Source organism: Ischnura elegans, chromosome 4, assembly GCF_921293095.1.
Source record: "Ischnura elegans chromosome 4, ioIscEleg1.1, whole genome shotgun sequence".
In the NCBI taxonomy this organism is placed as follows: domain Eukaryota; kingdom Metazoa; phylum Arthropoda; class Insecta; order Odonata; family Coenagrionidae; genus Ischnura; species Ischnura elegans.
In genome coordinates, this window is record NC_060249.1 from 86,510,252 (window position 1) to 86,521,014 (window position 10,763).

A 10,763-nucleotide genomic window follows, 5' to 3' on the forward strand; every position below is an offset into this window, starting at 1 on the left:
CTTGAAGGACTTGCAAAAAGGTTATCAGGAGCTCTATCTACTTCTATCCATTTGTTTTTAACTCTTCTAAGAATTATGAATTTTTCATTGCTATGTATGAAGATTAGAACTAATGCCTTCTAATTTTGGCAACAAGTCAATCGGGAAAGAAAAATAAGAATTCCAGGCAAGCATAAATAAGTTTATTTCAATTACAATTTTTCGTTATTGAGGATTTAAATGAAAGGAGAATGCCAAGGTCGACCAACTTTGCTTTATCCAGATATGAAATCTGTCACCTTCCAGTATGAATTCCTAATGAAAATGCATCGGTATGCTATTAGTATTTTCTTGTCGTTATGCCATTGCCATTTTAAAACTGACCATCCTTGACGTTCCCTACTCTTTATTGGAGCTGTTTGTCTCGTAATAGTGAAAAAAATATGTGGGAAAGTAGACCGTTGAAATCCTGCATCCAATTCACTTTTGTCCAAGTTGTGACTGAGCAATTACGATTTCTCTGTTCTGAATCATATTTGACTTCACACATAATGTGTTGTAATATTCATAATTTTAAGTTAGTTATATTCTGCAATTATTAACCGATTGCGCTGGAATGTGCTTAAGTTTAGTGGATCCTCTCGCAAGATACACATCCCATTGTATCACATCCTCGGTAGTATAGTGGTCAGTATCCCCGCCTGTCACGCGGGAGACCGGGGTTCGATTCCCCGCCGGGGAGGATTTTTTTCTCAATCTCATGCAATAAAATTTTGATGCTTGGCAGTTAGAATTAAATTTGGAAAAATGCGTCGTAATGAATTTCTGGAAGAAGAATAACTCCCTACAGCGTAACTATGTCATTCGGGGCACGCAGTTAAAGGCAGTTGAATCTGTGAAATATCTAGGGATTAGACTCAATAATGATCTATCGTGGAATAAACATATTCGAGAAATAACCGGTCAAGCTAATCGTAAAATGGGTTTTGTTAAAAGAATATTAGGAAAGTGCGACGACAAAGTGAGAGAAATTAGCTACTTTTCCCTCGTTAGACCACATTTGGAATACGCTGCCAGTGTTTGGGACCCTCATGAAAAAGGCTTAATAACAGAGTTAGAACGCGTACAAAGAAGAGCTGCCAGGTATGTGAAAGGTCGTTACGATAGTCTTGTTAGTGTAACTGACCTCTTACATAAACTCGGATGGGAATCTCTGTCGGACCGTAGATTGAAAAATAGACTAAACCTTTTAGATAAATTCAAGAGCAGTGTCTTTTCTGACGAAGTTAACCATATCTTGCGGACGCCAACGTACTACGGAAGATCAGATCATATAAATAAAATAAGAGAGATAGATTGCAGAACAGACAGATTCCGAATGTCATTTTTTCCACGATCAATAAGAGATTATAACGGCAGCAATAGAACGCGTAAATAGATTGCATGACTTGTAGTGTAGCCTACTAACCTATGTAAAACTTACTGCATGTTTCTGAATTTCTATTCTATATTCTATTTCTAACAGCATATAGTAGTATAGTTTGTTATTATACGGGACGTTTCTTGGACGGTGTGGTGTGCATGTGGGAGTCCAAATGCATGCTGCATGCTGGTGATTGATCACCCCCTGCCAAACACCCTAGAGGTGGCTCGCAGGGTAATTTGTAGATTGTAGATACAACTGTGGGGTGTGGAATACTTTGTTATTTTACGTAGTTCATTTATAGCTTTATAATCACAACGTATCCTAACAGCAATTTTCCTATAGCTTTTTGAAAAATACATTAGGCGACAAGCGAGTGCCTTAACTTTGTGGAATAATGTGAAAAAAACGTAAATTTATATAATGTGAGATCAGCGAAATCGAAAAAAAGGCTTCAACCGTTAACTTAGAGGATACTTTACCAATGAAAAGGTCGTGAATGTGGACCGATTGCCAATGGGATCAACAGAATCAAATAAATGGGAACATGATAAAGGGATTTTGTTTACTCAGTCTCAAGTTATAACTGATTAAATAAATTCATTTTTCGTTCTCGTGCCTTATTATGCTGCCTCAGTGGACATTGGTGTTAACATGAGTTCATTAGTTACTGTGGAAGCTAAGAACAGTCGTTGGATCAATGGTTACGCTTCTATGTATTTTAAATGGTGTTTATGCGTACTCATCCCATAATAAGCATCCCTTGTTCGCATGAAATTCGAAGAAGTTTTAATAAAGCTTATTTTCATTGCATCTGAAGCAACATATTCTGTAATTATGTTACGTCAACTGCGCAAGAGTATGAATATTTTTAAAATCGAGGTAATAATTTTATATAGGAATTAGGCCTTATTTGATGTCATCACAGTGATGTAGGCAGTGTTATTTCAGTTAATAGCGATGCCTATGATTAGGGGACAAATTCCTAATGAACATGGAAGTTTACAAATCTTTACCATAAAAATTGAATGACGGGAGGTTATATATTTTACTCGTAACTGGCCACATTCATGAAAAATCCTGGTTCACGGCGTTTTCTAGTATCCAATATTTTTTATCTACCAGCCCAACGTCTCCCAGGTTACCACCCACAGCCGTTGATCATTAGTTCGCATCTGGATTTGGCAATCCATCTGTGAACAATTTGACCCGCTCTCTGGGGACTTTTTCATCGCTGTAATTGGCTCGGCTAACGCAAAATCACGCTCAGAATAGTTTTTACACAAGTTTTCGGACCTCAACCGCAAAAAAACAGGAGCGGTAACTAGAAAATCGGACAGCATTTCGGATAATCACTATCGGTAGAAAATTTATCACCAAAAGTTGCGTTCAGTTGGTACGATTTGGGCACTCAGCTCGATTTTGTCGTATGCTTCGATTTTTATCCTGGTATCGATTTTCTCGAGTGTGAGTGTATAACCATCTCCCAGTTTGCAGGAACTAAATTTCCCGCACGTTTGTGGGCTTTTCAACGGCTGGACGATATCGTCGCTCAAATGCTTACGCCATCGTATGAGCCAGGGAATAGAGATAGAGAAGGCTCAATTCCATACCAAAAAAGGCTGACTTCTGTCGCCACCCCGGTCGAATTTTAATCGGTTTTCAAATGGCGCGGTGATGAGTGCAATGCGATCAACTTTTTTTCAATATTTTGTGTAGTTATGTTTGTTAATGCATGGAACAGCATTGCAAAGGTTATGAACTTGATAGATAACAACATCATGTGTTTACATTTCTGTTAATACCCCTAATTACATCTTATTTCCCCGTGAAACTCGGATCGATTGGTCAACCAGCGACGCAAGTGGCGACGTTTGTAAACCCATTTAAATGCGCAGTGGGTGACAACATATAGGCCGACTTGAGGATCATCTTCTGTAATATTCGTGCGTATGAGAATTGAGTGAAACTCTTTGAGATAGTAGTACCAAAAGAGGAAACTGTACGCGCTTCATTGCACTAACCTTGCATAATCTTCAGTGAAAACGAATGCAAATGTAAAATAGAGAATTGTTTATATCTCTCTATATGATTCCTTTTGTGCCTGTTCAAAAGGGCTAAAGGCACTCATCACCTTTTGTTACAGAGGCAACTTCATCAGTGAGAAAATTCTGGCTCGCCTTAAGCTAACTTCATTAAAAGGTTACAACTCGGAACGGAAATTGGCACTGTAAATGGCGAATTAATTGATTAAGGGCAATGGCAGATGTTTAGAAGTATACAAAGCACTTGAAAAATGCAATGGTAATCGAATATGCGCCCAGCGAAAGGCAACAACAGGGAATGTAAATTGAAAACTCTCTTTATGCATAGCATAACGAAAACAGTTCTCAATAGCAGCAGTGGAAATCTATCCACTTGCATGAAGTAAAATTTAAGTACAATGGCTAGGATGAATCAATTTCTTTTTGCATTCATAATTAATTATTTTGCGGTAAAAAAAACATTAGCCGACGGATTATAGCATAACTAATAACGCTTAAGTTATCATCTGACTATTCATGAACATTCTGCTGGATTCATGCGACCCTCAAGTCAATTCGCAATAGTACCTCGATATTAGCCAAGTAATATTAACTTAAATGCGAAAGCTATTGGCTGAAAATTAGGCAAAATTTTCATGTTTATTCATTTATAAATTAATATTGCGGACGGGTTCGTCGCCTCAAAGAAATTCTAGAGCAAAGAAAATGATAAATTCGATCTTCAGCATATGCCGCCAGTTTCAAATCTCTAAGGCTTCAAAAATGTTCTGATCGGCTTTTGCGATTGTCCAAGCATCTGATCCGATGAGTGCCCCTGCCCACACGAAAGTGTTCACATGCTATTGAACATATAAAAGATTTCAATAAATGCCAGTCGTAATTTCCTTAGAGCACTTCCTTTTTATTTGTAAATGGCTGGTTTCCTAACACCCCCTGCCACACGCCTTTTTGGCTGCTTGCGGGGTATTATGTAGATGTAGAATTAAACGCATGTAATAATATTTTGCATGCTAGTAGGACTCGATGCAGTCCGCACTGCATACACCTCCGTAGTCACGTCTTTGATTCACTCCGGGAGGCTGTGAGTCTCTGCATAATGTTTACTAGCGTACTCCGAAATCATATTCGTTTCATTCAAAGACATATGGGATGGCAGTCACCAAAAATAAGTGAGAATTCAGCGAAAAATCCGCGTGCGCTGTATCAATCACCTGAATCGCCCAAACTATTTCTTCCTACTGATTGTGAGCATTTTTTGACAGTTCGCGATTTGAACCATACTCATCAGTAGCAAATACAGTAATTATGAATGGGGGAGGCAAAATTTTTTTAATGTTTAGCATAAGAAATTATCCAAAATGTAATTTTAAGTGGTTAGTTTTTATTTACATGCTAGGCTATATAAGTTATAAGGCCTAGTTTTATTAACGTCATCACGATTGGTCAGCAATCCTAGGATACGAAGGAAGCAACTTACTACTCATTTATTTAAGCTGTTTGCACATCTTTCCTCATACAAAAAATAGAAGTCCTTCTCTTGCACATTCATCATCGCCAATTTCATTTGCTTTAACCGAGACCTTTCTTTGCTACTCTTGCAGCCCAATTTTCGATCGAAGATAATCTACATCTTGCCAGCATGCGTCACTTTGTTGCCTGACAAGTCATTTTATCTTCTAATAATAATTTTCCAAATACTTCATTTTGCCTCGCTGTCCTCACGACTTAACTTTGCCGAATCATTTGACCTTTATCATTTTTCTGCGGCACCACATTTTACATTCTTTCACCTTGCCTCGTCCAAGTATAGGTCTACCTGAATTAAATAATGTAGGTAACAGGCTTTTAATTTTTTTCCTAATTTTTTCATTATTGCCACAACATCATTCATGGCTATGACATGTAAATTAAAGATTATTTTCCACCATTTAGACAGGTAGAAGGTGGGCCAAGCGTGACAAATCCAACGCTGCAGCGTTGCTTTATCTATTATCAGGAAATTTATCATTTAAGTATGTATTTAATGATAATTACTTGTTGTTATAATTGAATCCCTTTCTAAGTCTATAACAGCTTCAAATAGTAATATCGTAAAATAATAACGGAAATATTCGATTATTTTATCATGTAGAGCATATGTAAACGTTGTAAAAACTGGTAGTCACAATAGAGCAGGAATTAAGTTGCCCCCTTTTCATGAAAAGTATGTTAATTATTCGTGGTTTTGTAATTACCCCGCAGGAGGAAGCAGAAGGGGGTGAATGTTGCTTTTTCATCCATTAACCTTCATGTCCGTTGAGATTCAGGGAGTTAATCCAGCCGCCTCACCTCATTAACAGTCACAAAGTCTAGCCCTGAGGGAAATTCCGAAACACGACCTTTGTTGCACGTTTCATGCTGGTATTGAGTGCTGAGTACTTTCTCTTCCCATGGTACCCGCACCAGCCTAATTAAACTGTGGAATCGAGCTCATTACTTCAACTTCAAACTTTTTCATGCTATGTGAGTGTGTATGGAATCCCTATGGATTGTATATTTCCAGCATTTCACATGATAAAATTTTAGAAGACAGCGAAAACGATTATGCCTAAGTGATAAAATGTTAATGTTTTCAAAGTCACTGACATAAGTGCCATATTGATAAGTCTACAGTTATCATCGATCCATTCTTATTCAGACTCAACCATATTAGAACACATTTAAGGTACATATTTTTTACATGGTAGTCAATAAAGGATTAAATAATTGTTTTTTTCACTTGTAATTTAAATCGGAAGTACACAGTGAGAAAATTTAAGGAGCTTAAAACTTAGCTGATTGCGTAATACGAGGGTCGTTAGTAAAAGTCTTTAGTAAAAGGTGTAAAAACAAATTATATTGGGCCAAGTTTTTTGTTTTTCATTATAGTCTCATTGCAGCTCAATAAATTTCTGTTAGGATCTTTCCAAGCCTTCCAAAAAGTAGGGACATCCTCGAAAGTGGCATGAGTTTGGATGATGAGCTCCTCCTTAGACGTAAATCTCTGTATGTCAATCCGTTTTTTCAGGTTTTGAGATTAGAAAAAATCTCTTTTGGCCAAATCTGGTAAATATGATGGATTCTGTAATAACTGACACTTAAATTCCGTAATTTTAGCTGTTGCAACTGAACTGACGTGCAACCGTGCCTTGTCTTTTTGAAGGAAGAACATATTCCATTTCAAATATGGTCGCATTGCTTGATTTCTACCATCACCTGATCCAATAACGATGCTCTTCTGTTATATTTTTCCCTTTTTTTAAGTAATCGATGCAGGTCATTCCGCATCCATCCCAATATATCGTTGCCATGACCAGACCGGCCCATTTAATCATCTATGACTGCTTTGGAGACGGCTCATCCTCAAGATGCCGTTATTTTACCTGTTATTATGTCTCTCATGTGTAATGATGAATCCTTATTTTATCAAAAGTTATTTATCGACGTGGAAAATCATCAGGATTGCGAAGTAGAAGCGCCAAAACAGTCTCTGAGTTGACCACACGATTTCGTTTATTCTCCACTGTGAGCAAACGCGGCAGCGATCTTGCACAGATTTTTTTCACACCCAAATTTTCCTGAAAAATTAAAGAAATTTCGCATTGCAATATGCCTGTGCCTTTTTCTATATCGCACACTTTGATTCGTCAATCACATGACACCTTATCATGGATTTTGCCAATCATTTCGGGGTAGACACTTCCCCAAGGCATCCGGAACGATGTTCAGTATTTTCAATGCATGGCCTCGTTTAATAACAATAATCTTAGCTTAAACCATATCCAAAACAAGTTCTCTCCAGAGTGTATAATAAGCGAGCAAATGGTGAGCAAACTGAAGTCTGCAGAGCCGTTTTTCGGGGAGGTATAGAACACCATAAACTAAATTATAAATAGTTGCAGACACAAAAGCAGATGTGCCATGAACTCTATGGAACTTAGCTTTGATTTCGTTCGGCGTTAACGCCTTTAAAATCAAGTGTTTTATCACCGTATGGAACTACCTTTTATGCATTTTTATATTCAAGTGAAAGTTGTACAATATAATTGGTAACAAGAATGAAAGTATGGCATGGATAGTCACGAGTGCTGTTTTCTGATTGAGAGAAATTTAAAATTAAAAGAACAAAAAACAAGCATATTGTAGTTTCACTAAGGTTTCCCTTTCATGACAAGTATCAAACCTTAACTTCATTTTTTAATCCAAATTCCTTGATGCATTGTATTAATTTAAATTTTAAACTTGTTCCATAAGGGAGTTCTTTATTTTTCATTTTTTGTATAATTTCACTCTATATTGAATGGAAGACAGGGAAATCAAAAGACGTACTTTAAAATAAGGAAATATGTGTGAGAATTTTTAGCCCCTATTTCATCTTTTATCATGCTTCATGAACAGCCAAAATACTGTATAAATACGGAAGCCTAGATGTTTTGTGTTCGTCAAAATTCAAGCTATTTTATTGAACCTTTAATTTTGTTATTTTAGGAATGCATTTTTATTTTTATTTTACTCAATATACAGCCTAATTATTGGTTGAAATCAAGTTTTTTATTCTCTCGCAAAAATGATTATTCTGGCACATAAATAGTATAGAATAAAATAGTTAGGACCGTACAATTCTCTTTTCGTAAACTCTAAATTCACTTTAAACCCAATCGAAGGACTCGAGTTGCTTGAGTGAAATCAAAGAAAGTAATCAGAGAAATCAAAAGAAGTACCTAAACCCTTGTTCCGTCTCGGGGGGTTCCGGGGGGAACTATCGCACTCCTATCTCTAGCGAAAAGTGCCTTTTGTCCTGCAATGTCACTCAAAGATGCACATGGTTCAATAATCATTCAATAGTCAATATTAATTTTATCATTAACTATTTTCTTGAAATTATGAAAATTAACTCATATTACCAAAAATTCGTCAAATAATACATTAAAAAGGCGAAACCACAAATAGTAAAGATTTGCTAAAGTTTTTGTACACATACCTTTAGTTCTTTTAGACCTAATTTTTTTCCTAATCTATTGCAAAATCAGAAAAAAATGGCACGGCACTTTTAGCATATAAGCAAATAGCCGTGAAATTTTTTTATTCCACATTTATAATTCTGTATATAGAAGAGTGAATAGAACCACTTACATTATAACGGATGTAAATACATGATATTTATCATTACACCACTTCGATTGTTTCGAAAAAAGATCCAGATTGTTACGCTAAAAGTAAATATGAGCGACTACTCACGTTATAACGGGGTAAATGCATTATATTTGGAATTAGTGAGCTTAGTTAAATTTCTCTCCATTGAAATGAAGGATATATAAAGTAACATTTATTATTCTTATTGTTGCAGGCATAAATTTTCATTTGTTGGAGTTTCAAAATTTCAGTTGGTGGAGTAATGATATTAAAAATCAGTGTACCCATTGAGTCCGATGAGTTTACCGCGAGTTTCATTATGACAAAATGTAAACATTTTCCTCAAAGCTTTACCTAAAATACTATTTTCCCTCTAGATACAGTATATGGTGTTATCTTTATAATGGATTTCGGTTTATTTTTTATTTTATAAATTATTGCGAGCGCTATATATTTGTTTCATGTAGACGTATGACTTGTGTGTCTCTGTGTTCTGCTATATTTTGCCTCTTATACGATGTAGGTGGTCTATTGGGAAAGAGACAAAGTCTTCGATAGGAGCCCTGCAGGTTAAAGCCATGAAAGATTAACTACCTAATCATTTCCCCGAAAACTTCGTGACTTGTCTCTTGCATTCGAAGTCGCAGGAGCCGTAGATATTACTCTTCAGTTTATCTGTGTCACTTATCGCGTACGCACGTGATGCTCCATTGTTTTAATCCCTCCCCTGTCCGCCTCATTGTATTGACTCATCAAAAACACTCGGGTCCATTCTGGGAATCTGCTCCACTATCTGTCGCTGGGTTCTTGGAACGAGGGAGCTCAAATTTTGCGCGGTTTTTGATCCTTCCTAATTAGTCTATCGAGGGAGTGGTACGTTGAAATATACAAACCACGCATTCTTTCACTTTATTTTTTATGTTCTCTCTTCGAGTACCTTGCCATATTTTAGGGAAATACTGAATATTTTACAGTGGAGTAAAGTTTTTTGAGTTTTTCTATATGTAACCTAATTCTCTCATCTACACAATGTGGAATATTTGGCTTATTATCTCGAAATGGGATAGTGTATTGAGTTTTTTGGTAAATGTTGTCACTTTTGTGAAAAGTACCACAAAAATTAATAAAAAGAAGTGCGATAAGGTATACAGAGGCAAGAATAAAGGATTAGAAGGAGTAACTTCCGTTAAGTAAATTCACCGACTATTTACTTGAATGTTCGTAACTAATTCAAAGCACATGAATCAATAAACTTTATACTTCATTCCACATCATTCTCCGGTGAACGAACCAAATTCTTTCCCACTATTAAGCGTGCAGAGGCAATTTTCCCGCAAATATAAATTCCAATGCTGTCGTGAAGGTTGAGGTTTGTTCTGACGAAAAAACGGCAGATTAAAGTGTTACAATTGCATATTTCGACAATGAAAGTACGTTTTTGATATTCTTCTGTTAGTTCATATTTAGGTTCTTTACATATTTGCCTCTGATTTTAGTCGTCTCTTATTGTCCTTCCTTCTATTTTAGCTGTTCTTCAGACAGGAAAAGGAAAATCCCAGTTCTTTGCATCGTTTTCGCATTTCTTGCACGATTACTTGTTCGTTATTTTTATGCTATGAATGTTAGTTTGATTAACAATGCAACAAATAATGGGAATAATAGCATCATAAATTAAAAAAAACTTACCATAATTATAATCTTTTATGCATAAAAATACGATACTGTCAATATTCACTATTTTGCGCAATTTGTTTCTTCTAGTATCTAAGGTATTATTTTCTTTCCATATTTTGAGAAATATAACTGAAAAAGCGAAGCAGAAAAAAGTCGACTAAACCCAACATAATTATAATAATGTACATCTTTTTATTCCAGGTAGAGAGTGCGTTTTGGAGGTTTTGTGTGGTTTTTAGAGGCCTTATTCAAAGGAAAACTTAATATTGGTGCTTTCTAGTATCTTAGGTGTTATCATCTTTCCATATTTTGAGAAATATAACTGAAAAAGCGGAGCAGAAAAAAGTCGATGAAACCGAACATAATTATAATAATGTAGATCTTGTTTTCCAGGTAGGGAGTGCGTTTTGGAGGCTTTGTGTGGTTTTTACAGGCCTTTTTCAAAGAAAAACTTAATATTAGTGCTTTCCGAAGTGAAATTATGCTTGAAA

At 36.0% G+C, this 10,763-nt stretch overlaps 1 non-coding gene across 1 annotated transcript; it reads left to right on the plus strand.

Moving 5' to 3' along the window:
- The first annotated feature begins 649 nt into the window (after nucleotides 1–649).
- Nucleotides 650–721, plus strand: Trnad-guc. Its single transcript has one exon. It is a non-coding gene; the product is annotated as a tRNA-Asp (tRNA).
- Nucleotides 722–10,763: the final 10,042 nt, after the last annotated feature.